Source organism: Prenolepis imparis, unplaced genomic scaffold (genome assembly GCF_030444845.1).
Source record: "Prenolepis imparis isolate NDT839.2.m4 unplaced genomic scaffold, iyPreImpa1.0 SCAF_2, whole genome shotgun sequence".
Taxonomy (NCBI): domain Eukaryota; kingdom Metazoa; phylum Arthropoda; class Insecta; order Hymenoptera; family Formicidae; genus Prenolepis; species Prenolepis imparis.
Window position 1 is genome coordinate 12,316,900 of NW_028141160.1, and position 27,694 is coordinate 12,344,593.

At 39.4% G+C, this 27,694-nt stretch overlaps 2 protein-coding genes across 3 annotated transcripts in view; one reads left to right on the forward strand and one right to left on the reverse strand.

Annotated features, from left to right (window-relative positions):
• Positions 1–27,694, reverse strand: part of LOC145945963 (uncharacterized) — a 150,443-nt gene that overhangs the window by 73,242 nt on the left and 49,507 nt on the right. The gene's annotated exons all lie outside the window — the stretch shown is intronic.
• LOC145945925 (uncharacterized) overlaps positions 1–27,694 on the forward strand; it is a 67,863-nt gene that overhangs the window by 1,640 nt on the left and 38,529 nt on the right. The window contains exon 1 of one of the 2 annotated variants that reach the window (XM_083055214.1): positions 11,163–11,556. The exons of the other annotated variant lie outside the window; for it this stretch is intronic. The gene's annotated coding sequence lies outside the window, so the exon portion shown is untranslated. Of the gene's footprint in view, positions 1–11,162; positions 11,557–27,694 lie in introns of those variants that run through there. 2 annotated transcript variants of the gene reach the window in all.

A 27,694-nucleotide genomic window follows, 5' to 3' on the forward strand; every position in this document is an offset into this window, starting at 1 on the left:
GACGACTGCCGGGGATGAAATCGGGCCCGGTCGCTCGTTACATCCCTCCTGGTCGATTAGTCTCGGGGGACGCGGTAGTTCGCGAAGTCTCGAAATGCCGCAACACACGCGCAAACGCGAGACGACGGCGGGGCTTATTAGTTCGCATTGGTCGACTCTCACGCGTCCACCACCGCGGGACAATGCGCCGGGGATTGCATATTGTTGTTTATATTTACGCGTCGCGGCATAAATCTTCGTTTAAGTCGCATTCAGCCGCCATATGCGCGCGCGAGAATACACACACTTATACACACAGACACACACACAGACATATTCGCACACCGGTCGCTCGCTTGCGAACGGAGCGCGCGCATGGTTCGTCACGGATAACGCGCGGTCTTCATTAAACTTAACTTCTTTGCGTGCCGACCGGCCATTAAGGACGGAGGACCGGCCTACGACTAATTTGTACTGTAAATGAGATCTCGAGGATCGTTACCCGCGTGAAACAACGTCATTCTAACGGTCGGAACGCCACTGCTACGTGATTATCGCTTTCGGCTGACGAATAGAAAAATAGATAATGCTACTTGCCATTTATTCCTATTGTTGATTTTTTTGCAACTTGTAATATATACTATATACGCGGATAGGAAATAATTAATGAGATTATATTTTAAGATTGCTCGACACTTGAAATGCATAACTTGATAATGATATATACATAATTAACAATATATAAAAGACATTTACATGCGAAATAAATTTTTCAATCAAAAGCTAATATGTTTCCAACAAAGAAAATTATTTGACACATGAAGCATTGCATCTCAGGCATGATTGTTTCCGGCAAAAAGTTTTATCATTTTTATATATGTTCATAAGGAAATATCGTCGGCAATTTATAGACAGAGCAGTTCGATAATGATTTAAAGGAATGATGAATAGAACTATTGGTTCAACTCATCCAGCCCACGCGAATTTTAAATTCCCATAGTGCCATTTAGATTTGCAAAAACCTGTTGATAATTTATTGCATCGTAGAAAATAAGTGACGTTTAACGGAACCAGACAATGCGCGCTTAATAATTTAACAAGCTTACAATTTAGTACTAACCATATATTTATACACATCCAGTCTATTAGCAATATTATAGTGCAGGATATTATATCCAGCGTGTTATTCAATGTATTAATGAAGGGCAGCCACATTTCCGATCGAGACAATAGCCCTTCATATCTTCGTACATCGAATAATGCTTCCAAAGATTAAGACATTATTCGTAAGATATACTTATACAACGCGAGGCATTCTATGCATGGTAATGCGGCGTACACGGCTTTTGGAATTGTCTATGCGTGCGCGAAAGCGCGAGATTGCCCGTGTGTGATGACTACCTTTAGATCGCACCGGAGCAATTTTCACCGGCTAACTGATCTACCTGCTTATATACGTACCGCGATCAAGACCGTCTATTCGCGAGCATTTATATCGCTACGGCGGCCAACAAGTACCGGGCGCACGTAATATTTTGCCTAGGCACGAGCACCGCTCGCGGAATACACAGCTGTCGGTAAATTACGGCCATTAAATTATGGAAAATAGCGGCAAGCGCGTTTTGCGAGAATTATTTTGCCATGTAAAGGGAAATTTATTCCCTCTTCCTCCCCCGCGCAGACATTAATTCTCTTCGTACGTTTAATGACATGGTGAAAAGTGCCGATGCGATCCCCCCAACTCGATAGCGATTCGAAATCACGTTGTAACGTCAACGGGGATATATATGTCGATTTTCAACGTGAATGACAGTTGCGATTAATCCATGCTATTAAGAGATACTGCTTTCTACAGTAATTATTTTTAATTAAAAAATACACGCTATTCAGGGGAACGGACTGGAGGGAACATAATCACTTCGTTAAACGTTTACGTTTATAGGATATTGAATTAAGAATGATGACATGAATCTCCAATGATATATACCGATTATAAAGTATTTTAATGCCAATGCGATCTTGGCATGCATAGACAGCATGATGCGCTTATATATATAATCATATAAGAGATTTTAATAAAATCAGCGCGGATATACATAAAGATTCCGTGATGCAACGTTTTCTTCAAAGTGACGTAATTTATAAGCATGTTAGGGGAATTCTACTGATGCTATTAAATCGGAAGTTAAAGGATATGGCTATTAATTCATTCGTTAAATGAATTAACGACAGATGCGTTGTCAGAGAGGCCAGCATCAGCATTTGACCAGATCTATCAACGCCTTAAACAGTTAGACGAAAGATTACTTCAACCGGTTATTCGCCACATAATCTATCCGTTCTTCCTGAAGAAAATTGTGGCGTATCATATGACTTCGATTACCTGCCGCCTGTACAAACACTTGAAGTGTACATACATGAATCTCTATAACGATCCCCGAGGACGTCAAGAATATGAAAAATCTGATGCAAAATACTGAGCTTGGAAAAATATCTTAAATTTCCCTGCTTTTCTGAATTAATAAAATTTTATATTTGTCTTCTAAAATTAGATATATACGTGTGCAATATCGTCGTAAAAATCAAGAAATAAAATAAAAGATAGAAATGTTTGCACACATAAAATAGAAGAACAAAGTGTAAAAGATTCCCTACATTTTTAAAATTCTGACATTTAATAATAAAATTGATAATACTAATTATAAGATATTGATAAATCAAAAAGTTAAAATTTACTAAAATATATACGTATCGTATATGTATGGGTCTAAATTCTGACCCGAAAATTGCTCTTTTTAATACTCTTCGTTCCCTTATTCCACGGTCATGCTTTAGCTTTTTATCTATCCCTCTCTCCCTTGTTCTCCTTACCACCATGTCTTGCCACATTCGAAACTCAGACAGAGAGGGAGAAGGAGGCCCCCCTTTCACGATTATCAAAGGGGAGGAGCTGGTGGCGCGAGGGAACAGCGTCAGCGGTCTTCGCGTCAGATAAATCTACGTCGCGATCTGCGTTCAAGAACGTCGTTATCTGCCTATGTATACGCGCGCACCTGCAGGCCTCGTATGTGCGTGCCCGGTCGTACAGAAGCGGCGGGCTATCGTCCATCGCGGCGGAGGTTTCCGAGGGCGCGTCGGACTTAACGATGAGAAGAGACGCATGGACCAGCTGTTACCGATATTACCCCGGCTTTGTTTTTAACGTTGGAATGGAGGGTTGATAAATTATGGCGACATTTATAATGCGAGCCGATTTCATTAATGGTTAGCAGTGAAGAAAAAATAGTATTCCACAAAGTCCTCGAAATTAACTGACTCGCTCAAATGTTAATTATATATATAAAACAAAAATCAAATATATGTATAACAATATTACTTATAAGCGACTTATAAGCGCGCGATATAATTTAATCATCATACGCAGAAACTGCCGAGAGAGTTTGGTACAAAAAAAGATTTATTACTGTGTTGATTGAATTATATAAAAGAGAAAGTAGAAATACGTAAATTATAATACAGAAATTAACTTGGCGCATTTGTCGTGACACTAACTTTCATAAATTATTTATTAGAGCACACGCAATCGATGCACTTGTACATCCGCAAAACTCGTTGCTGTCGGTTTACCTACTCCCGTCACATCCGATTCGATTACCGTAAGAACCGGATTTCTGCATGATTGTCGCGTGAAATATGTATGTATGCCGACGAGGTAACTTTTGCATCGAGCTGATACACGAGAAATTGGCGAGTCGAGAACCCAAGAAGCGTATCAACCATTTCTCGCAGCCGATTACAAAGGGCGAATACACGAATCTGCTTATCTAATTGCAGTCAGGGCTACGTGAGTACGTGTTTAATTATGCGTATCGCGTCTCATTAAAATCGTCGCAGTAAATTGCAAAATTGCCCCTTGCATTAAAATAGCCATTTTTCTGCCTCAAAAAAAAAATTGAAGAAGCTTCCTATAAATTATTCGGGTAAAAATAAAAAACGAAACCCCAAGGGACACGCTTCCACTTATTTGTTTTTTTCGCGACTGGTCCCAGACTTTTCGTGCATCTGCTGTTTTTATGCGCTGAACTCGCGCGTGTTTTCGAAAACGGAAACCTCGAGACCACAGTCATATTTTATTATTCCGGTATGCTTGCACGATATTTCCACATCGTCAGCTGTTGTGTTTCCCTATTAACAAGCCGGGGTAAACCTAGCTCTAAAAATTATCGATTGCGGGAGGGGCGCGAAAAGTGAGTCATCGGTAAGATGAGGCGACTAAGCGAATACTCGGGCTTCCTCCCTTGGAAGACTCATCTAATTGGCAGTTACTTTCTAACCGACGTCTACCGGCGTTGGCGTATACGCAGTGGGCGCGCATACATATGCATGCATCACGACGTAGCTTCCCTGGAAATTCTTGGTGCGCGGATTTACGCGATAGGATGCCCCCACGACCCTGGGGTAGCAACGAGAAAAGCAAAAGCTGCGACGCGAGGGATCTTATTCTAGATTGTTTTTACCAGCGGAACTCTATTCGATATGGAGAGTAAAAGTTATTTATCATTTACACCCTACTCGTTGTGCAAATAATGGCGCGCGTTTAAGTTTTACCGAAGATGAAAATTATCCGCGCGTTTTGGCCGTAAAAGGACGCAGCACAAGATGTATGATATAACGAAGCGAAATTATATGTAACACACAGTAACTGAAATATGTTATAATTATATATATTTGATCTTGAAATATAAAAAGATAAAATTTAAATTGTACAATAGATTCAAAAAATATTGTCGTATTATCCGAATTGATATTTTAACATTAGTATCCTTAATCGAATCGTAAATAATTAATCGCTGGAAGTCATAAAACTGATAGTATCGTAAATATTAGCGAGGCGCAAGCAATAAATTTTCACATAAATACGTGCTGCATATTCATATCCATCACGCAGTACCGTTCAAAATACTTTCCGCGCGGTTGATGGCTATACACAACTGCTGATCATCGCAAGAAGAATATCCCTATAAGACGAATCTGGAAGCAAGAAGTCTCATTACCTTCTTCTCGAAATTTATCTTCTTCGTATACGAGACAGCGCGGCCGACGCGCGGTTGAGAATCACCCGGTGTATTACGCGAATACTTATTCGCGTCATTATCGATACTTAATCATCGACGAAAAACGGCTACGGTTGCGCGCTGTGACTTTCTGCCCACCTCGGCGACGACGATCAAAAGACTCTACTGTATTTCGCCGCTGGAAAATATTTACATAGTTTATCACTAATTCCTCTCCAAGGAAATTCGACATCGGATATATCTCTCACTCCTTAATTAGCGAGATCCGCGCACACACAACAACGACGAAGGGAAAGGAAGAGTCAGTGCGCGAAAGGACGGTCCAGAGTAAGACTCTCTTTTCTCGTAGGCGAGAGATGCGCGTCGACTCATGCATTATGTATATTGCACACTTGGGTATACCAAACGCCTAGAAACATTTCTCGACGCAAGTAACGTGCCATAGCGCCGGGTACCTGTATTTATAGAGATACGCAAATTGGCTGCAACCGCCGGCCACACCGCGAAATGCAGCCTCGTCGGCATGGAATATGCAAGTTTTCGTCGTGAAACCGTCGCGTCGCATACTACGCCTGTCTCGCGTCCACTCGAATAATTAGAATTGTTAATCGTCAAATCGTCGTGCCTACAGCGAATAAAGGAATCGCAAAAGCGTCAACCTCGAAATTGCACATGACATTTATGTTATGATATTATATAATGATTAACAATTTTTTTCCTACGATATTATATTATATAATATAATAATATAAATAATATATAAATTTATTATATAATAAAATTATTAACGTTCAGTATGATGTGTAGTAATTAACTTTCTAAGATAATTTTGCTCTTCTGTCATTATACTATTTCTCAGAGAAATATCTATTGTCTTTTTCTAGATAGTTAAAAATATCAAGCATTTATTCAGTAGCCGCAATAATTTTATTGCATTTTATTGGAAAATTTAATATTAATACGGCACATATTCAACAAGCTTTACGCGTACAGCTATATCTCGTTTTTAGATAAAATTATAAAGGAAAGATCTTATTTGTTTTAATGAGACTTATCAATCACTAAATAAGACGAGTCACATATTTGTTACGTGACCAATAATTATTTATCGAGATTGTCTAATGCTGTTTAAAATGAGTCAGCAGTTTCGAAAGAATATCGATTTCACAGTTAACGTGATACATTTCTAATTAATCAAATGCTATCAAATGGATAAGCTATTATACCAATCACCGTAGATAATTTGGTATGTGAGATATACATATGCGTCATCCCTTGCACGTGTTTTAAATTTGTATTTACATTAATTTGCACGTAGCGTCACGCGAAGTATAAAGTCATAATATACCGTGGCTGAAGAAATATTAACTGGTATGAAATATGCGAATTCAACAAAGTTGAACAATTTCGCAAGCCTATCGCGTGTTACGAAGTAACAGTGTACTCTTTCAGTTTAAAAGAAAAAGAAGAAATGTTTGTGCCGTGCAAGTTTTTTTCATTAAAAAAATGTTGCCATTCGGTTAGCTGCTCGAGAAATTCTTGTAATCAACGAGTCATTTATCTGTACTCAATCTTCTGTAACGAGCTACTTATGAAAATTCTCTCATTCGATGGCGAGGCATATATAACAAAAATAAATAAAATTTTTATATATTTTGGGCATAGACGTATTATATTAGATCAGTCAATTTAACTGTCTGTATTTTTTGATGATGGTATAAAAAAACAGCATACATTTTTTATATATATATGAATGAAAGTATCGCACTCAATTATTATTATTCTGCAAAATAACTTATATATTTTAATTTATTATAAATAATTAACGCGTGATTATGATACACGCAAATTATTGTAAATACAAACGACGGTAAATTTGACGGAAGATTCAAGAGAAATGACAAAATAGGACTCCATTGTCTTGAGCGAAACCTATTTGAATCTATTCCGCTTGCAACTTACATAATTTCTCACGCATTGAGTAACATCCGTGAATGCTTGCACACCTAAGGTTTCTCACATAATGATATTTCATTGTATTTCTGACAAGAGCACGTATATGGAAACGCATTTATATAGTCACGGATGCATTAATTAGCATTGCGTATATAGAAAGTGTGATAGCACGAAACACGAACTTAAAGCAAGACGGATTTCGCTATTTAATTGTAACACAATTTACAATCTTATAAATGTCACTTTCATGAAATGTATGTGTGTTTTTATAATAGATATTGTATGAATATATTTATAAATATGTGAGTATATTTTGAATATATTTTCCAAACTTCTTGATTAAAAATTTCTATTGTGATTACAGAAATTCGCGACATCTCGGTTTATGAAATTACTATATGTCACTCTATTGTAAGTATTGTACGTTTAAAAAAATCGATTAGTCACATACTGTTAACTTGTTTTGTAATATGATATCGCCATTTCTCCGATAGTGTTGATGAGGTTGAGATTAAAATAATACGATTAATTAGCAATCTATCACGAACCATGCCAAAGACTTATCACGTATCCAATTTTCTATCGACAAATCCACATCGCTCAATCAAGTCCATAACATGTTCTGACCATGCGCGCACTAGATTGAATACCTACGTATGCAAGGCGATACTCGTCAAGGTTAAACGTTAATTGACCGTCGCGAGTACGATATGCGATCGGCATTGAAACGATGCGGAATTATTAGCTTTATCGAGTATGAAATTAAGATGTAGACTAAGCTCACTCTCTTTCCCCCTCTCTCGTTCTTTTTTTCTTTATAATGTATAACTCTCAGTACAGTCTGGTATAACCCTATATTACGATCGTTATATGTATAAACTCTCTTTCTCTCTTTTCCTTTCACAATCAATATACGAAGTCGGCGAACCCTGAAGTCACGGTAACCACTCAGCATAAATAAGAGGTAACTTCGTCTTTTCTTGTCCCTCCGCCTCGATTTACTTACAGCCCTTTCTTTTCACGTACACTCATGCATAGATACGCGAACTTCGTGATTCAACCATTGACGTTGTGACGATAAAGACCCTGCCCTACTTCGTTAACCTCTGGCATGAATATAGACTGAAGCGATCAAGTAAGGCACAACGTGAAACAGAGATGGTAATTATATGTTATCGACGAAAAATAATATTTTAATTGATTAATCGTCTTTTTTAATTCGAAATTATTGCGAATTAATTATAAATGTGCTCTAAATGCATAAAACTCTTATATCTTGATTGTACTACGATAAAAAATAATTAAATGCGCAAAATTACTGAATATTAGGTTCTGAAAAAATATGACAGACACGTTTTGTTAAAGAGATATCGATAAATCCAAATGTATCCAAAATCGTCGATACAACTATCTATTTTACAATCACATAATACAAGAATATCTTGAATTCTGGAGCGTCCGAAGCGCTTTCCAGCTGCCGCCGCGTTTTCCCTCTTCGTAAGTACATCGTATACAAGAGAGATACGTAGCTCGCGGCATCAATCAAGGGGGAAAGAGGAAAACAAGGTATTCTAGTCGTATCGCGAGGATATTCGCGGCCGCGGGGTGGCTGCTGCTTCTTCTTCTCTCTCCTCGCTCTCGGACTGGCTCTTGGTCCAGCTTAACTAACGCCTAACGCGACTTAAGTACGAGCCGGCTCGCCTAACTGCAAGCAAGCGCTCGTTGCGGCCTCGCCCCTGACATAAGGAAGTCTCGACGCCGTTGGTGCGGCGCGTTGCTGCCATACTAATCGCTTGCACGAAGAAATCAAGCAACTGCCGGCACAGCCGTGGATCGCGCCGTCGCACCATCGTTACTCGCGCCGGTGCTGCTAATTTTCCCCTCATTACAGTTCAATGCGTTCCATGGGCTCTTGCCGCCGTTGTAAGACTCGTTAGTGCAATTGCCAGCCGGGTAAATCGCGGCTCGCGTGCGCCCCAGGCAGGACGCCCACGTGTAATAGTCCGATAGAGTCAAGGCTATGTCAAACGCGTCTTTAAAAATGGGAAACCGAATCGATGAGAATCGAATTTTTATTGTCCAAGAGATCGATATATTATACGCGTACATCGGAGATATAAAGGGAAATCTCTCTCGGCGGACGTGACTTTATGGCGGCGTTAAATTACAGAGTTCAATAAGCGCGAAATTGCGCGGAACACTTTTAATTAATTCAAACCCGTGAGAATTGCGAGGCCTAGAGATAATTTCGATTAGCCAGAGTATTTATATATCATAATTAACATAATTTATATTTTTAAAGAGATATATATTATATATTATTTTATATATATATATCATACACGCACAAAAATTTATATTATTTGCATAAAATTAGCTCGAGTCCAGGCTTTCTGGGATAGGAATCCTACTAATTAAAAGATACGATCGTTAAAATTATTCAGTTCACAAGTATCTTCGTTAAAATTATATTTCTACTCATCAAAATGATAATTCAAGCATCATCATGGAGATGTATATGCTGAGAGATTGTTTTTACGGACATTCGCGTATGATTCACTCTCCGACGCGGGCGATAGCATAGACTTTCTCAAAGTACTATCAAGCCATGCTAACGATTATTTAGTTAATTTAGTAATTACGGCGGATGATTACAGAGCTTTCGGCAGCGGCGATGTATAAGCCGCGCGAGAACGGGACGAGTTTATCGTCGAGCTGTGGCATCTTGATAAGTAGGGCATTATCTTCGCGCAAAAGGCTCACAAAGATTGATGATCAGCCACTTTTTTTTTCACCGCGCACCTCGGTAAACGTAATAAGCCGCGCACCGACCGCGTTTTAGCGTAGATGACACGCGCGCTCTAATTACATCCATTCTCTATTGCGCACGTCCGGGTGTGATTTATGCTGAGGGAATTTTCTCTCTCTCTCTCTCTTTCTTTCCCCGTCCCAAAGGATAACTTAAGATGTAATCTAACTTAAGTCTGGTAACGCGCGCAACCATACAAGCACTCTTCGTACGCGGTAAGTGATGGACGACGTTAATATCATTATTTGTTGCAAATTACAAGAGCTATTCCGGGGATCGACCGGTCATGTGTGTATGTGTGGGATTTACGGACACGGAATATTTATCAAATTGTACGGAGGAAAACGGGGGACACGAAACTAAGAGACGTCGCACGCCCGCCGAGATATGTGAACTATGATTACCGATTTTCATGCGCGTTTACCTGCGAATATCCTCGAGGAAAGGTGAAATCATGTACGTCGCCCGTCGCGATACGCCGTACAGCTTGAAACAAATATCGTGCTTGCCGGGAAACACGCGCAAATACATTCCGAAAGTCCATGTGTATATGTACGTACATACATACGTAGTTTCCGATAAATGCACGTCTTCACATTTGCCCCGAAGACTAGAGAGAGCTTGTACTTGTAGAAAAACCGCATAATATTAAGCGTGGAAATTGGTGGTAACGGAGATAGATAGCGTTCCGTGGATTTGCCTAAGATCTAGCCGATTTAAACCGGAGTTCGACGCTTGAAGAACATTATCGAGATTCTCTGGAGATTATCGCTAGCTCACCTTAAAACATTATTGACGAGTTGCTTATTAACTTCAGGAATACTCGGCTTCTTTCATTTTATGCATTATTACAAGCGTGGTAATATTATACTCGTAAATATACATAACTTGTATATCAGAATAGCGCTTTGCAATTTATTATTATTGTATTTAAATGTGTTTATAATGAGATAAGAAAAAAATTTAGTTGTCAATAACGATACGATAAACTTGCTGACTTACTAAAGATGGGATTTCGTAACGACTTATCATGCATCAACCAAGAATTAAGATGAAAGCAACCGGAGGGATGTAAGCAAAATAAAATACCGGTCCGCGACGTGCAAGTCGTGAGAATCGGAATGATTAAGGGGAAGGAAAGCCCCGACGATCGGCAGACGCGTTATTAAGACGTCGCGGTATCCATTGGCTCCCGATGAAGATGTTCGACGACTAACGAGAACGATGAATACCAGGTTCACCTCGGGCGAGAAGATTGCGGTCGGTGGAAGGTGCGCGGTAAAGGAGAAAGGGGGGAAGGGGCCAGGAGGACCACGAAAGCAGAGGGAGGAACGGCCAACAAAGAGCGCCTGCAATCCACGAGTACCAAAGGCTCAAAATAAATTGCTTCGTGCTTCGTGTCTCGCATGCTCGATCTTCGGGGCAGGAACCATGATACCCGGAGCGGAATCGTGCGGATCGGTAGGCAAATTAGGAGACCTCGAAGGCGCGACGACTTCTAATGGAGACGTTCGGAAAGAGGGAAAGGGGCACGAAGAAGAAGACGCGGGGGGACACAGGTGGACAGAGAGGAGAGGACACGAGAGAAGAGAAAGAGAAGAGGAATGAGAATACGAGATAGTCTCCTCTGGGCGAGAAGACCGCGGTCGTTTTCCCAAGCGAGGTGGAAGAAGAGGATGAAAGGGGCCGCTCGCCGAAGACCGATAGGAAGGGAGAGGTGAAAGAGCCGATTCGTAGGTAATTCGTTTCTCCTTTTCGAACCTGTATTTAGGACTCTCCTGTCTCCTCTCTCTTGCTTGCTCGCGGGTTTTCGTCGCGTGTGTGTACGGATACGCGCGAGCAAACACTCTTTCCTTCTCTCTCTTTCTCTCTCTTCTTTCGGAAGAAGTATCCTTCTCGAGTCCGGCCCGATAATCGATCCAGAAAAGGTGCAGAGGGACCTTTTTACGATTTATCGAACATCGTTAAGGTTTCGACAGAGTAACGGCTCACTCGATGCGGCAACCGAGGACGCGGGGCCAGAGTAAAGGAATGCGAAAAATATTATCGCAAATATATTCTCCAAAACGTGCTCTGTTATTAATAATATCGTACTTTTATCTCTCTACGTTTTTTTTTAATTTTCTATCGATGTGTGAACAAAGTATCCGCAACAAATCTTTCCTAAAGCTTCTTCGCGAAGTATGTTCTCTTTGCGAATTCCTTTGTTTCGCAACTATTGGTCTCCTCTTCTATTGTGTTCGCATATATAATGTATGTATTCATTTTTATCCATTAAAATCTTACGTTCAAAATCACTATTTCCGCCTTTCCCTCTGAGAAACGCGCGCGCGAGCGGATGTTCTTGTAGATACATTAATGTTTCTAGTTCTTCGAAGTCAAGACCTAATGCTACAAGGTATTGAAAAATTCTCAATCCAATTGAGCATACAATGTAGGTACTATGCTTCGTAAAGCAGTCCAATTTTCTCTTGCACAGGGTTCAGCAACCCGATTGTGATCGATCAGTCGATCAGATCTCGTACTTGGCTGATCTCATATCTTATGACAAAAAAATTAAATCTATAATATTCGTTTATCACAAACTATTTGTTAAAAATATATATAAGAATTGATTATTAAATATATTAAAAATTAGTATACTTTCATGTTGAGGATTTTTCTTTTATTTTTTATTCAAAACTTTTTCAAGAAAAATTGACTTTAAATTTATATATTTCCACGTTATATTCAAGAATATTGCAATCGTGAAATAAATTATTGCAATGTTATGGAATAATATGAAAATATTTAGACTATTAGAATTTCCACGATAATGTTCTATACGTAGTAATATACTTTGTATTTTTATCGTGATGAACATCATCGTTTTGATGTTTACGTAAACACCAACACGAATTCTTTTTTAGCCGGTGCACATCACCCGACAAACATGTGCGATGAAAGTTAGTTAAAATATCGAAGACAGCTGCTTCAACATAAGCAATGTCCGTCATATACAACGACTGCTCAGTCTAAAATAATTTAATCAAGCATCGTGTCGATTCTATTTTTCGTAAATGGTGTTTCTTAAATAAGAACCATAAGAAATCTCGTCAAAAAATGCGTGTGATAGAAACGATATTGCTGTTTTTTCAAAGTAATGCGTATCCATGCCATCATAAAAATACTTTTAAACGAAGAATGCGCTCGTAAACTTTAATCAAGACGAAAAATATCTCCGTGCCTTGTTAGCGTTATCAACGATGAAGCTTCCTTCCACTTGTAAAGAACAGACAACGAAGGCAACATGGCTCTGTCAAAAGTGTCTCAAGCGCTCCTCTAAAGGTACAGAACGCGCACTCAACTCTCCCTTTCTCCGGCCTTTCTCCTCTCTTCGCGATCCTGGTTCCTAACAAGATCTTCTCTTCATCTCGCTTTCATCTCTAGTTTCGGGAATCCGCCGTGCAAGATACGACTGCCATAAAATGGCAATAAAACGTCAATTCTCACCGCCTTCTTATAAACACTTGCGGGCATTATAAACACGGAAAATTATCGTTAACCCCGGTATCGCGCCAACGAACTTCCCCCGCGGGGACCAACCGGAAGCAGCCGGTTGCGGGACTATGCGGTTTAGTTGCGCGAATAACGGTGAGCCCTCGTGTCAGAATGCAACAGCGGGCGCGCCACAACGCGGCGCAGAAATGTGCATCCTCCTCCATCCTGATGAACCTCTGTCTGACGTCGTGGGACGCATACATAGAGATGTGGAAAGTAAAAATCGACGATGATCGACATGAGAAGAAAGTTACGAGGAAACGGCAAAGCTGAATCTGTTCACACGATCTGAACACAGAGCCTTGCGCAGCAGTCAGTCCAGTCATAAATATCCTATTAACGCTGCATTATATAGGTATAATATTATGTTAATTACCTACATACGAGACCGACCGTTCTCGGATGAAAATATATATGTATGTATATTCTGTATATGTGTGTGTATATGTTTAACGCGCATTGCGGGTTATATCGGTGATACCGCCACTACCTCTTGACGATACCGGAAACTTGTGGTATCAAGAGCTTCATTAACATCCCACGACCTCATCATTATTTTTAGATGTTTCTATTTATGAGTAATTTTGGCATTAATCACAATATTGTAATACAGAATTATATTTAATTTTTATACTCGTCTGACTCGATCACTCGACGTATAGAGTTTATCATTAGTTTAAATCAAATGTTAAATGTTAAATATTTTACAATATTAAGCATACTTTATAATGTTAAATACACTGGAGTTCCTTCCGCTTAAAAAAGGATTATTATGAAAAACTAGCTCTATTATCATAAATAAACAATATTATGGGGTGATAAATAATAATAATTATATTAAGAGCTAGCTGAGATGTCGCTGCAATCTTTAAATATTCTTTAAATTGGAACCAGAGATTTTACAGTGTATGTTAAAAGTAACCCGATATACTTAACACACCGACTTGATCGTACTTTATCGGATTATTCCACCGTAAATTCGCGCAGGTGGAAATCGACGTAACTGACATTCGGCGATTTGCTGACACTCGGTTAATAAAGATATTCTTATGAATATATTCGTAATTATGAAGATGATCTTATGTGAATTCCTCGCATAACCAGATTTTGTGGCCGAATAAAAAGAGCCTAAATTTAAGGAGTAATCTTAAAAATCGTAAGTACGTGAGCCCTTGATCGCAGTCTCAACGATGCTGCGGTGCGAAAGTAGTCGAAAAAAAAGAAAGAAAGGAATTCTCAGTTGGAAAGAAAAAAAGGATGCTTCACAAGTTTAAGTTAAGAGAATTCCGTTATCGGCGATATTCAACGATGGCCAAACGACGTACACGGAAATCCCGTCGAGGTCCATGTGTGACTTCTAATTCCCATGCAAATAAACTAATTTATTCGGCAAGCCGCAACTTCGAACGATTAAGCTAATACCGTCGATTCGCTGGATGCTGGTAAAGTCATGTTCGAGATTTTAATTCGCATTTCCCATCCCGACACCGTACAGGCGTCGGTGGTCTCATTCTGATTAACAGCTGTTTTGACCGTAAATCGCAGGAAATCCATACACGATCGCCGCCTAATCACAGACCGCAAATGTTTTTCACCTCCGGTAGATCTCCGTACAATTACTCAAGAAGCAAAGAGCGGATCTTAAGAACTCGATTTTCTCGCGTCTCTCGCACCGGCGAGCTCGTATGAAGCCATTTCGGCGAGCGTGAATTATCGTCGACGCTGACTGCACGGTCTCGGGATTACTGCAAGTTATTTAATTGAGTAATTAAATTATTCCGGGTTTGTTAGTGCGAGCATTTACGGGGAATGCGGCCATACGGCGTAACTGTACATCTACAATCTATAACGTTTATGTTTTCTTAATTGTTCACGTGGTCTAATGACTCAAACTTGCAGCTAATTAAACGTTGGGTAACGAAAATATAATTAATCAAAATATTTTCTCTTATTGTCCTTCGAATACGACAAATACCGGTTTCCGACATTTCGGTTGCATGCAAATTAGAATGTCAGTAAGAACAATGAACATACGTGATAGCCAGGGGATAAGATCGATCAATAATTAATGTTGATATGCATGAAATAAAGACATGTTTCACTAATTCTGAATATACATATTTAATTTACGATAAAAATCTAAATATCAGTGAATGGACATTTATTATTAAAGAATTGAAATTATCAAATTTTTCACAGTTATCTATAACATTAAGACTAAAGCATGCATTATTTGATATTATTTTATTCCATGCATACGACAGATAGATATAGCTATTCTAGCGTAATTTCGAGACAACGAATGCTATCTATAATCGCGTCGTAATCTAGTTTCACGAACGTTCGTCGCCATGCCACCGGCGGCCGACAAAGTTCAAATCATTATGTCCGGCCCACGCATTCTTTCCGCGGCGGTCCAAGCCAGATCTCGGCTTCTCTTTTTAATCGTGAAGTCGGTCCGAGGCGGGAGATCCCGTAAGAAGAAGGGAGGATACCCAGCAAGAAGAAGTGGCAAAGATAGAGAGAGAGAGAGAGAGAGAGAGCGAAAGAGAGAAAACGGTTATATCCTGACTGCACCGACGGTCGAGGTGGTCCAAGCTTTGCTGGTGGCCTGCTCGCACTTACACACTCGATCGCACATTCGATTTCGAGCCAGCGAACGACCTGAGATCTCTCGTCACCAGTTACGTAGGAAAGACTCGAGATCTTTCCAATGTGAAAACCGAAAAAATTGGAGCAGTGATCCTTTAAAATCTATTTTCTAATTTCTATTATAGATAAAAGCATAAAAATTAGGATTAAATTTAGAAGTCGTTGTGCGCGTTGTTTACTCTTTTCAATTATATATATATATATATATATATATATATATATATATACAAAATAAAAAATCAATAAATTCTTTTATTTCGTTATGAGAAGTGTAGTAAATTATCTGAAGAAATATCTGGAGAAAAAATAGATATCGATGGCGAGGGGGGGAAGGTAAAAGAAATCCCGAGGCAATTCAGAATTGCTCAGGATAGCCGGATGATTCCTAGGTATCCGTTTATCTCTCGACGATATCGAGACAAGGGAGAACGATTAAAACGGTGATATATCGCTAAGATCTGGCAGGTACGGCATCTCGTTACGCAAGAATCGAACGCTCCCGACAAGATCGTAATTACCTAAGCCTAATGAGACCGAGGTCCGATCAACGATACCCTGTGATTCGGCGGGAAAGTTTGACCCGGTGAAGGATGCGATGGGAAAGATCGTAACCTTGCGCGGTTATCCGTTAATCTCTTCTCTATGAAATTGGGAAAAGCGAAAAAGCCAGTATCGGTCGAAGAGAACTAGTATTCACCAGCACGCATCGCGGCTTATACGATGAGCGTAATTTACCCGGTGATTTCACCTACCGTGGCGCTGGCTTCTCGACCATGGTACAGCTTAATAGAGAAACGTTTCCATGCGTGGAAACGAGATCGAGATAACGATGATTGCTGTACGATCGGGAGGGAGAATCTTCGTAGTGGAGAGATAGATTCTCCGAAAAAAAATAGAGGTGCTCGATCGTGATAACACCTGTGGTTAGCGCTGCAAGAGCTACTGACTTTCAACTCCGTGTTTTGGTCCGCGTGACTCGTACGTACCGAGGAATTAACATGCCTTCCATTGATATTCTCGGTTAATTAAATAGCGGAATCGCGGAGGAGCGTCTCGATGCCGCCACACTATCGTCTGTTCCACTCCCTTGAATACACAATGTAGAAATGCGCGACGATAAGAAGAGATGCTCATCCATAAGATTAACGTGCGCGCGTAGCGATTTACATACACTCGAATCGCTCATCTGAGAAGAAGGAAAGGAGAAGGGCACCGGATACATCGCTACGAACCACTAACTTAGACCGCTTTCGGTGCGCTCTGTAATTAAATCTCGGCTGCCGTATTCCTGAGGACTAATTAGGATTCCCATCCACAGCCTTTCGAGTGACACCAAGTGTAGGAATTCGCACGCAATTTATATATGAATCGTCGACGAGCAGAGCAAAGCAGAGCACACATGTGTGTTAATTTTTTATTGTAATTATATGAAATATGAAAGTTTTGCATGTCTACAAAAGAATACGTTTGGTATAAAAATTATATTATGTTGTTCTACAGATATGCATCACATTGTGTATATAATCAATCAATTTAACAAAAATTAATACTTGAGAGTCGAGAGAGATAGAAAAAATTATAATCTTATATTTAACAAAAAATAATTATATATTGTTATAGTATCGCAATACTATTTATGTTCAGCACCTATTTAACATACATGATATTTAAAAAGATAATGTGATGTTATAACTATATATATGTATTTCATTTATGAAATTTCTCATAAATGAGAGAAGAGAGCGTATATTAGAGTATATCGCCGACCTTCGACCGTCGAAAATGGTCCCCGTCGTGGAACCACAGGACATGGAAGCGTTTTCGCGTGGTCCATGGTCAGTGGGTTCGCTTCGGGTATTAGCGACAGATGCGTACCCCGAAGAGCCAATTTAACGGTTGCCACAAAAGCGGATCGGAGCGAGAGAAAAAGACAGAAGGAGACAGAGAGAAAGAGCAGCATGATATGGCGATGTAGCGAACGGCATGAGATGAGCGAGGAGAGCAAAAGAAGAGAAGAGCGATAGGGAGAGAACGCGCGTTATGAGCAAAGGGCGGGGAGGAGAGCGGCATTAAATCTCACCCTCTTCCGACACCGCTCCCCCTCTCGACGAGCCACATCGTGTGACGTATATCGGGCTCACAAAGGGCTCCGACCTGATCTGCGACCTACGGAACGAAGAGAGAGAAAAAAGAGAGACGTCTGCACGCGGCTTATGTGCGTGTATGTGGGCCTGCGTGTACAACGCAGGGTGAAAGACGAGAATCCGCTCTCGCGGTTGACCTACCCCGGCCCAATCTTTTATAACGTCGACGAGCCGTCGTGGTCCATGCCTTGTCGCCGATGTCTTGGTTTATGAGCAACATAATAGCACGCGAGACGACAATACGAGCGCATTTCGGAGATGTTAAACACGTGTATTTTAATGTTAAAATATTGATCTATGTGATAAACGAAGAATATAATATTAATTTTTCTAAGTTTACATAACACTTATATAATCGTGATTGAATGATTAGAACCTACTTTTTTAGGCTTTGTAAAGAAGTAATTTCATATCTACTTTATAGCTTTAATTATATGAGACAAATTTTAACTTGAGATTTCTTGAGAATTTTATAAATGATGGCATTAGTCTCCAAAGAAAAAAAATGTTGCATGAAAAATTTAAAATATCCAATATCAGTTTGTTACTAATAAACTATATATATCATGAAATGTTGGAAAATTGTGCAGGTAATCAGTATGAAAAAACATGTCACCGAGAGTGCAATAGCACCGATCTTTGATCAATGATTTTAACGAAAATTTATGTAAAATATAAAATGATAAATGCACTAGTGTACGTGTATGTGAATAATCAGAAAATCAGTTAGGAAATATATTAAATTTAATAATATTCTTTGCTACGAAAAAGAATATTATTCGTATTTTATTTTAATTTGTTATATATAAATTAATATTTTTGTGTATCGTAAAAAAATTTTATATGAAAAGTATAGATTTGTTTTTTAGATTTGTTAATAAAAGGAAAGTATCAAACATATATGAAATCAGCAGTGATCAATCATCATTTACTAATGCATTTAAACGATAAAATGAAAAAAATCATATTCGTTAAAAATATTTCTCGGGAACGAGTTTTCGCGGTAAGATTTACGTGAGAACCTCAAGATCGTGCCGAAAGGGAATTCGATTTCTCGAATTTTTCGGCAATGCCGCCGGCAGTCGACGAGGCCCACCGCCGATCGAAGCCGGCGTCCTTCGAACGCAGCGGGCCCGAGTTACGTACGAATTTAAAGGATTTCGTGAAACCTCCGTTCGTGCCCGTGCACGCAGTCGAGCGGGCATCTCTCGCAGACTTCTCTCTTCGAGCACAGCTTGAGGCAGGATGAAGACGTCCAGAACTTTGTGGCAGCTCAAGGTCTGCCACTTCTCCCTTCTCTTGAGAACCTTTCCGCTCCCGCCCTCTCTTCTCTCGTGCGGTGTCTTTCTCACACTACCTGCACTTCGCACTCCTTCTATCCTCTTTGTACGACCTCTTCCCTGCTTTCTTCATCTTTTTCCCTCCTCGTGCCGCTGGCGGTCCGATTTTGGCGAGAGGGAGACCGGCAACCGTGTCCAGTCGAGAGGATGAACAAGGACGAAGCGAAGATTCGCAGTCAGGAGGGAAAAGGAAGATTGTTAACGCGCAAGTGAGAGGGAAGTAGAAACCCAACGGGCTGAAATAATAGGTTGCGCCTGTGCGCTCATTAACCTTTATACCCCGCCAGGCTGCGAGTACCACCAATCTTCTTCCTTTCTTCCTGCGATGCGCCAGTACACTCTGGTAGACGATACGTGTGTTTGCTTTACCATGGATCGGGCACACACGAGCCGACCCGCTGATAGAATCGATGGTGGGTGAGTTTTTGCGTGAGTCGTTTTCTTTTATGCGAATTTTATCTGAAATCGAACCTAACAGTATAAGCAAAGGCACACGCTTTGCTCCGAAACAGTGTGCGAGATGAGTATACTTTCGAAATTAATTTCATATAATTATTATAGCACAATCGCTTTCCAAATACGTGAATTATGTGCATTGTGCAATGCTGCTAAACGAATTTTTAACACAACTCTTATTATTGCGCGGCTCTCTTAATTCTCATAAATCGATCGTATTATCTCCCTACGAGATCAGGCATGAAGACATGAAAGGCAGATAGATTGTCAAAGCCGCAATGGGAGTATTAATTAGATGCCCAAATGTCGTTTTGCGTAAACGAGTAAGGATCGTCGAGCCTTGCACAACATGTTTTTCCTAACACTTTTACGCAACTGTATTATTTCTTTTTTTCCCAAGAGATCGCTGGTAATTGCCGTTCGAACACCTGTCACCCTACCTAGATCGCCTTAATCCACTTCAATCTCGCCAACTTGAATATTATTCCATCTCAACGCGCAGACGAGATACGATCACGCGACACAGATGAAGAAACGTGTGTTATAACGTAATCATGCGATTGCATTTGAGTTGTAGCAGCTGCGTTTGCGCGGAAATGCATTCAGATAATCGTTCTCGCATTTCACCCGACGGTAATTATCGCCGGACTTAATTTATGATTAATTAAAATGGATTTATATCAGCAAACACTCGTGAATCAGTCGCACTGCCGTCCATTTGCCAGGCTACCACGAAAAGCGCGCCTCTTAATCCTTCCATTAATTTCGAGAGCTCGTTTAAGCTTGCGCTTCTCTCTCTTTTTTCTCTCTTTCAACTTTAATGAATTCGGGTTAAATCTTCGTTTCAAAATTTCGATGGCGGCCGCGACGAATAAGATCACCCTGCTGTACGCGTTATGGAATATCTACGACGTTTATGGGGTTGTTGGCAGCCGACCGAAGTGTGCGTAAAGCCGAAAGCGAGAGATTACCATTGGTTAAAATGCCAACGAGCCTCGATCATCGTCGTTGTGTCGTCGTCCTCGTCGTCGTCGGCCGAGAACGACGTGTTTATGGATTAAAACATCGTGTCTTTCCTCGTGCAACGCCGGCCTTCTCTTTGGGGGATTATGAGAATCTCAATGTTACAGCAGGGCTTCTTATATTGTCCGTTCTTTCCTTGACAAATGTCCGATCCCTTTGGATCAGCCGTCGAAGACGCCTCCCGACTTTCGCCGTATGGAGCAGCAATACAAAGAAAAGGAAAAAATGCGAGCATCCTTTCAACGAAGAAATTGAACTCGAAAATAAATAATTGCGAAGCATATTCGAAAAACGAAGTGACAAATAGTTGAGAAGATATATCGAAAGAAAAACGAAGAAAATGAAATAGAATAAATATACAACATAGAAAAAATAAACAACATAACATTTGAAATATGTAAAACAGAATGAAAACTTATTTTTGAGAATAAGGTACAAATAGAATTCTGAAGCAATTATAGAAAATGAAAATGCAATATTATATATAGAAAAAATTAAAAGCGGGAAGAAAATACAGTTATACATAATTTATATATTTTAAATAAAATAATCTTGTCTTTCTTAAAATGGTAATTTCTTAATCAATATTGAATTTGTATTTGAAAAAACCTAAAAATTATTAATGCTATATCGTAATTATAACACATTTGTGTATGCATATCTGTATGAGTCCAGCAGTAGTGTTATCGGTTATTAATCGGCCATTCCGGGACGATTATCTCACGCAAAATATATAAGACCGACTTGCACATCTACAGTGCGTTCTACGGTAGCGAAATTCGTAAGAGTTTGATCGATTTCCTTCAACTCCGAGAGCGCGACGAGACAAAAGGACGCACGACTGGAAGTTTCGAGACAGCCCCGAGTTCGGCATAGTCGAACTCCCGCGCCTCCACCTGACAGAGGCTCACAGATTTATCACCGCATGGACCTCTACCCGCACTAGATATCATCTCGCCGCCGCCGATCCCGTGTCCCGTCATACGTAATCCCGGCGCTCCGACAGCTCATCTATTTATGAGCTGGCATTTCTCTCTTCTCCGAGGTCTCTTGCTCTTTCTCTTTTTTCCTCGCTCGCCCACTCTTCGTTCAGAGACTCATGCTTTGCCATCATCTCTCCCGCCAGGAACAACTAGATTTTACATCCGAAAGATACCGGACATATCCGCCTGAATCTCTTCGCGATGTTTAGAAAATATTGTGTTGATACGAATATACTCGCGGGATAATTATGCATATTTTAATATCGGTATAAAATTAAGCCTCTGATATAAAATGACTCTTGAGTGAATAGCACAACTTCGTAAAAATATTTTTAAAAAAATTCTCTTAACTATTATAACTGAAGATCATTTATATCTAAAACTAGTACAAGATTTATATTTAAAAAAAATTGATTGATTGAAATAAATTAATTGAAGGAGTGCATTTACATGGAGTGCAAAAATACCTTAATATTTATCATCAACTATTGTTTATAAAAATAAATTTGTTTCATTGACGACAGTACTTGAAAAGTAAAGTTTAGATCCAGAGAAACGTGTCTTTGTTAATGTAATCATTTTTCAGACAGGTTTATAGAGAGACAGCGCCTTATTAAGCGGAGGAAAAATTATTCTATGGAACGTGGGGGTTTGATGACCGTTCTAATCTTGATCAAACACGAAAGTACTTATACGAAGAAGGAAATAATACATATGAGACATTCGAAACCGGATAAGTTTAGTTTGTCTATTCTCAGCCATAGCTATTCATTTATTTGGATATGAAATATCATGATAGCCACCAATACGTTCGTGAAAATAATGATCGTTATAATGTTTCGTAAATCAGTAACAGTGACATGATATCCTCATACATATAAAATAATATCCTATCATGTAAAGCGGGAAAATATGAGGGAAAAGAATTAAATCATGCTACAATAACTGTATAATTAAGAAATGACTATCAATGAAAATTAAGATTCTTGTAAAACACGGTGGATGTAATTTCCATAATAACAATGCAAGTAGCATATCTTTACGCAAATTGACTCAACACCTCTCCATCCATCCACTGGATATTTCAATGAATACCGATCATGAATAACGAGCCGTGATTACTGATCGTAAGATTTGAAATAAGTGAATGGCGAAGTACTACAAAGAGAGCCGTATCCTCGGCAAAGTGAGACAGGAAGCGGGAAAGGCATGATTTTGCTGTAATCTCCGCCAAGAGAAACGGAGCGTGAAAAATATGCATTTCGTTCAGTGTATCTACGCACGTGTTATACTTTATACTTTTCTCACATATAATTTTATCGATTTCGTCTTTATTCTTATCCTGGCATCGTTTAACAAACGCGATAATTTTTGCAGTTATTTCTCTCTAATGCATCACTGTGTGTGAATAAATATGATTTTTATTTCAACAAAATCGAGCATCGTGGTTTAATAATATTTTGAAAGCAATGATATAAATGATATAGAAAAGTGTTTAAGTTATTTCTGTATCTCTCTTTAATCATGAAAATACTTGCTTGCTTTCACGTCATTTTCACCTCGTGTTAATCGATCAGCGGATCTGTCGATAGTCATCTAAATCGCGAATTATTCTTGCATCTTCCGCATTCAATTCTTTGAATACTGCCTGTCTATCAGGTTTCAGGATGTGAATTGCCAGCCGGCAGAGAGATACTCATATGATATGCGATCAAATGCCAACCGATCAGTGATGATAATCACGCGGATTAAACGTAGCGGATAAGGCGCCAGGTGTTCGCGTCCGGATGCATCAGAGAGAAAATAGCAATCCAAACAATTATTGCTTGTCTTGAGGTGATTATTATATAATTAAATTAATAAAATATGGTGTGCGAAACGGCTAAGTGTATTTAATTAATTAGTTTCAATAGAAAAAAATTGCTTAGAAAGTTCATGAATAATCCATTGAATAATAATTTTTCGCAAATAGTGTACGTGTTATAGTATATATAAAAAATAGTATCTTTCACAATGTCAGCCTTTAAGATAGAGATGCAAGAAAAATAGATGCAGTACAGTCCCTCGCGTATAAAGCACGAGAGTACCTTAATTATACAATTAACTATTCTTATGGCCAGTTTCATCAATGTCGGTTAACTTTAACCTCCGGTTAAACTATACCTTTGTCTCGTTTTAAGAACGTATCTGAAAAGAAAAGATATAGTTTAACCGGAGGTTAAAGTTAACCGACGTTGATGAAACTGGCCCTTAGAGGAGATTAAAGAATTATTTTCAGTTTAAAGTTTTAAAAAAATTGAAGTCTGCAATTTGTTAAAATATGTAGCATTACAATAAATATGTATTTAAATCGTGCGTGCGTTATTCGCAAACTTTCGAGACGCGGAAGTTCCGCGGCATTTAGCCATCAACAGCAAACCGCGCAATGAGCCGAGCAGAAACGCAAATCAACGGACAATAATAATCGCGCGAATAAGACGTCTGCGCTGGGATGTTCGGCTCTGCGCGAGCTCACGCTCTCGCGCGTTCCGGCTCTTTTTAAAACAGAGGGCCTGAGGCCCCTGACTCTCCGGTCGGCGAGGATCCGCGAGGCCGAAAAGAGCCGTGCGACGAACGGTATGTGACAGCGTGTAATCTCGCCTCGGCTTCATGCCCGCCAAAATAACAGGTTCCTCTTCCTCTCGTTTCGCGGCTCGATCTTCCCGCTGCTCCTACCTTGCGCGCGGCGGCCGCATGCATACCGAGAGACCCGATACCACAGCCCTTATCCCTGTACCCGTCGCACAAAGTTACGGTTTCGCGTCGGAGACATTATTAAGGCCGGCACCGACGTCGTCGCACGAAACAGGCTACGCGAGAAGGTGGTACGCCGGAGCCGAGCGCCGGAAAACCGGATCCTGAAAGCTCTCATATGCGCGCATGTATGCGCGCGCGGCGCTCGAGGGGACTTTAACGACGATCGCGTGGAGATATGGCCGATGCGAGTGAGTTTATAAAAATTCGTCTGAGAGAGTTCATATAACGCTCGCGTTCGCCAGTCAGCCCTCGCGGTGGAATAAATGACGGCTTGTAAACGATTTATTCGTATTCTGAGACAAACGAATATGTACGCTCATTAAATGCAGTATTAAAGTCCTTCTTCAATTAATAATATAAGACAATAGCACTTGTTCGATTGGATCAATTAACAATTTTTAACATGCAATATTAATTATCTTCAGCAATTAAAAAGTTCTGTGTGCAATCTTTCTCCTCTGTTCTATTTAATAAACTCTTTAATTATTAAAAAAAAATAAGATAAATAAAAAATGTGTTTATTAGAATCTTACTTATAATTATTAGAAAAATAATCAAGTTAATAATATATAAACATTATTACTGGTAAAAAATTTTTTGAATACTTTATGGAATACAATCTTTAGATAATTATCAATTGAATGAGTTATTTAAGAATAAAAAAACAACCGTCATGTTTTCTTTAGCAGCTTGAAAAGAACACACATTAAGAATCAATTGAGAATAGCGAAAGTAATAGCAGTCACGACCGAAGTTATTATTTATTGTTCGCGAACCTGCGCGGACCAAGAGTTGCGCAACTCTTGATTAAGATCGCAAACACGGTGCTAAATGTTCCGCGCGTATTGATGCCATATTTCATGAATCAATTTCTCCGTTTAGCCGGAGCAATGCGAAGAACAGAAATGGACGGTCGGCGATCCTCAGAAGAGAAACTCGGCCGCTTGAAAAATGACGTTTCGCTCGGCTAACTTTACCGTCGAGAGGGACGGACTTTGAAACTATCGGCCACAACTGGGACCGGTAGTAGCATTTCGATAGCTTTGAACCGGTCGTGGCCGCCGATCGCGTTTCGCCGGAAACTGGAAACTGCCCGAAACTAGGCGACGCCCGTGTACCTATACGAAGGCATATCTCTCTTCGAAGCATGTGTCATTTCTCTCTCGTCCCCTTCCTGTTCTCTCCCTTTTTTTTCTTTCTCTCTCTCTCTCTCTCTCTCTCTCTCTCTCTTTACCAGAACGACAGCAGTTTCACGATGACGACGATGATATGGCGCGCCACGTCGATCCGCATGAATACCGAAGAATCAATCACCGTGCCGATCAGTGGTGCCGATAGGCGCGAGAGAGCGTTGCACGATCTCGATTTGCATCGGTAGTCCGCGGCATTGAAATCATAATAATAACCTGAACCATTCTTATCGCGCACCGAACGGGATAAAGATGTCTTTAAGCGCTCTTCTGCATCGGCTCGCTCTTGAGCCGACACTGCAACTTTGAATCATTGCAACGCGCGTGCAGTTGCAGGAAATGTGACTTCATAATATTCTTATGTAGATACAACATAATAAATTAATATTATATAATATAATAAATTCTTATGTACAAAATAATAATTAAAAATATATTTTTATGTGATATATAAATACGTATTGTATATATATATTTCACATATTTGATATTCTTGTAAAGAAAACAAATTGATGAAAAGATAAAGATAATAATAGATAAAATTACATGACAAATTCTGAAGCGTACACATAGTGTAAAAAATTCTACTATTAACTCCAATAGAACATATAGTACGAAACACATCGCCATTTTTGCGTGCAATCCTTAAAAATTGACGTTTGATTTATTTCTGAACTGCATTCTTTGACGCAAGAGTGCAAAGTCATCCCTTACTGGATCAGCTCACTGTCAACGTCGAAACACCACAATTTTCGACGATGATAGAGAACCAATCATCTGCAGGAGATGGTGTTTATCTGCGGCGTTTCAATATCCTATGCTCAATTAAATGGCCATTGTACCATTGAAATGCATTTGAATGCATTTTCACACGACAAATATTAAATTATTTGAAGGGTAAGAAAGTAAAAAAAAACAGACGTATACATATATGTATATGCACAATTAAAAAAAAATTATGATAATCAAGTATACGAATAGAGAATAACTTTAAATGTGTTTATATTAAAAATGATTATAGAATATAAGAAAAATAACGCGTCATATATTTCTATGCATTAGAACTTCTCTTGCTTGAAGCGAATTGTTTGTCATCATTCGAGATAATTTAATATAGATATGTTAACTAATATTCCTAATTTCGCAATTATATATCTGACGTCTGAACATTACCGAAATATATATTGCTATTAAATAAGTCTGAACACACGTGACTTTTTTTCTATTCAGAGCTGCAATTATTCGCAACTCGGTAGCAATCTCGCAGACGCATCTCGAGTACGATTGCGTCTTCGTATGGTAATCGTTACTCGGATGTCTCGACGCAGATCGTTGGATTGCAGCTGCTAAGGATGTACTGTCGACCTTAACCTCCGCATGATATACAACATGTCTCTCAGTACGCATGCACGTGTATATTCTACCCTATCTTCTCCAATCGCGATAGATATCGTAAAGGAAATTAAAATTACGCGATGAATACGATATGTCCATGAATTTGGCACGATATTCTACGAATTTCAAAAAATACTAAGAGCCGGTTTTTCAATAATAGTTTAAACTTCGATCTAAATTTAAACTATTATTGAAAAACCGGTCTCAGGAGTTCTAATAACACTTTTCATAGTTGTACAGATAAAAATTTAAAAAGTTCTGCATTCCTTATATTAAAAATTAAAAATTGAAAAAATGAATTTTATTTACGCGTTTTCTGTCTTTCATCAAACACTACAAAAATAATTAATCATGCA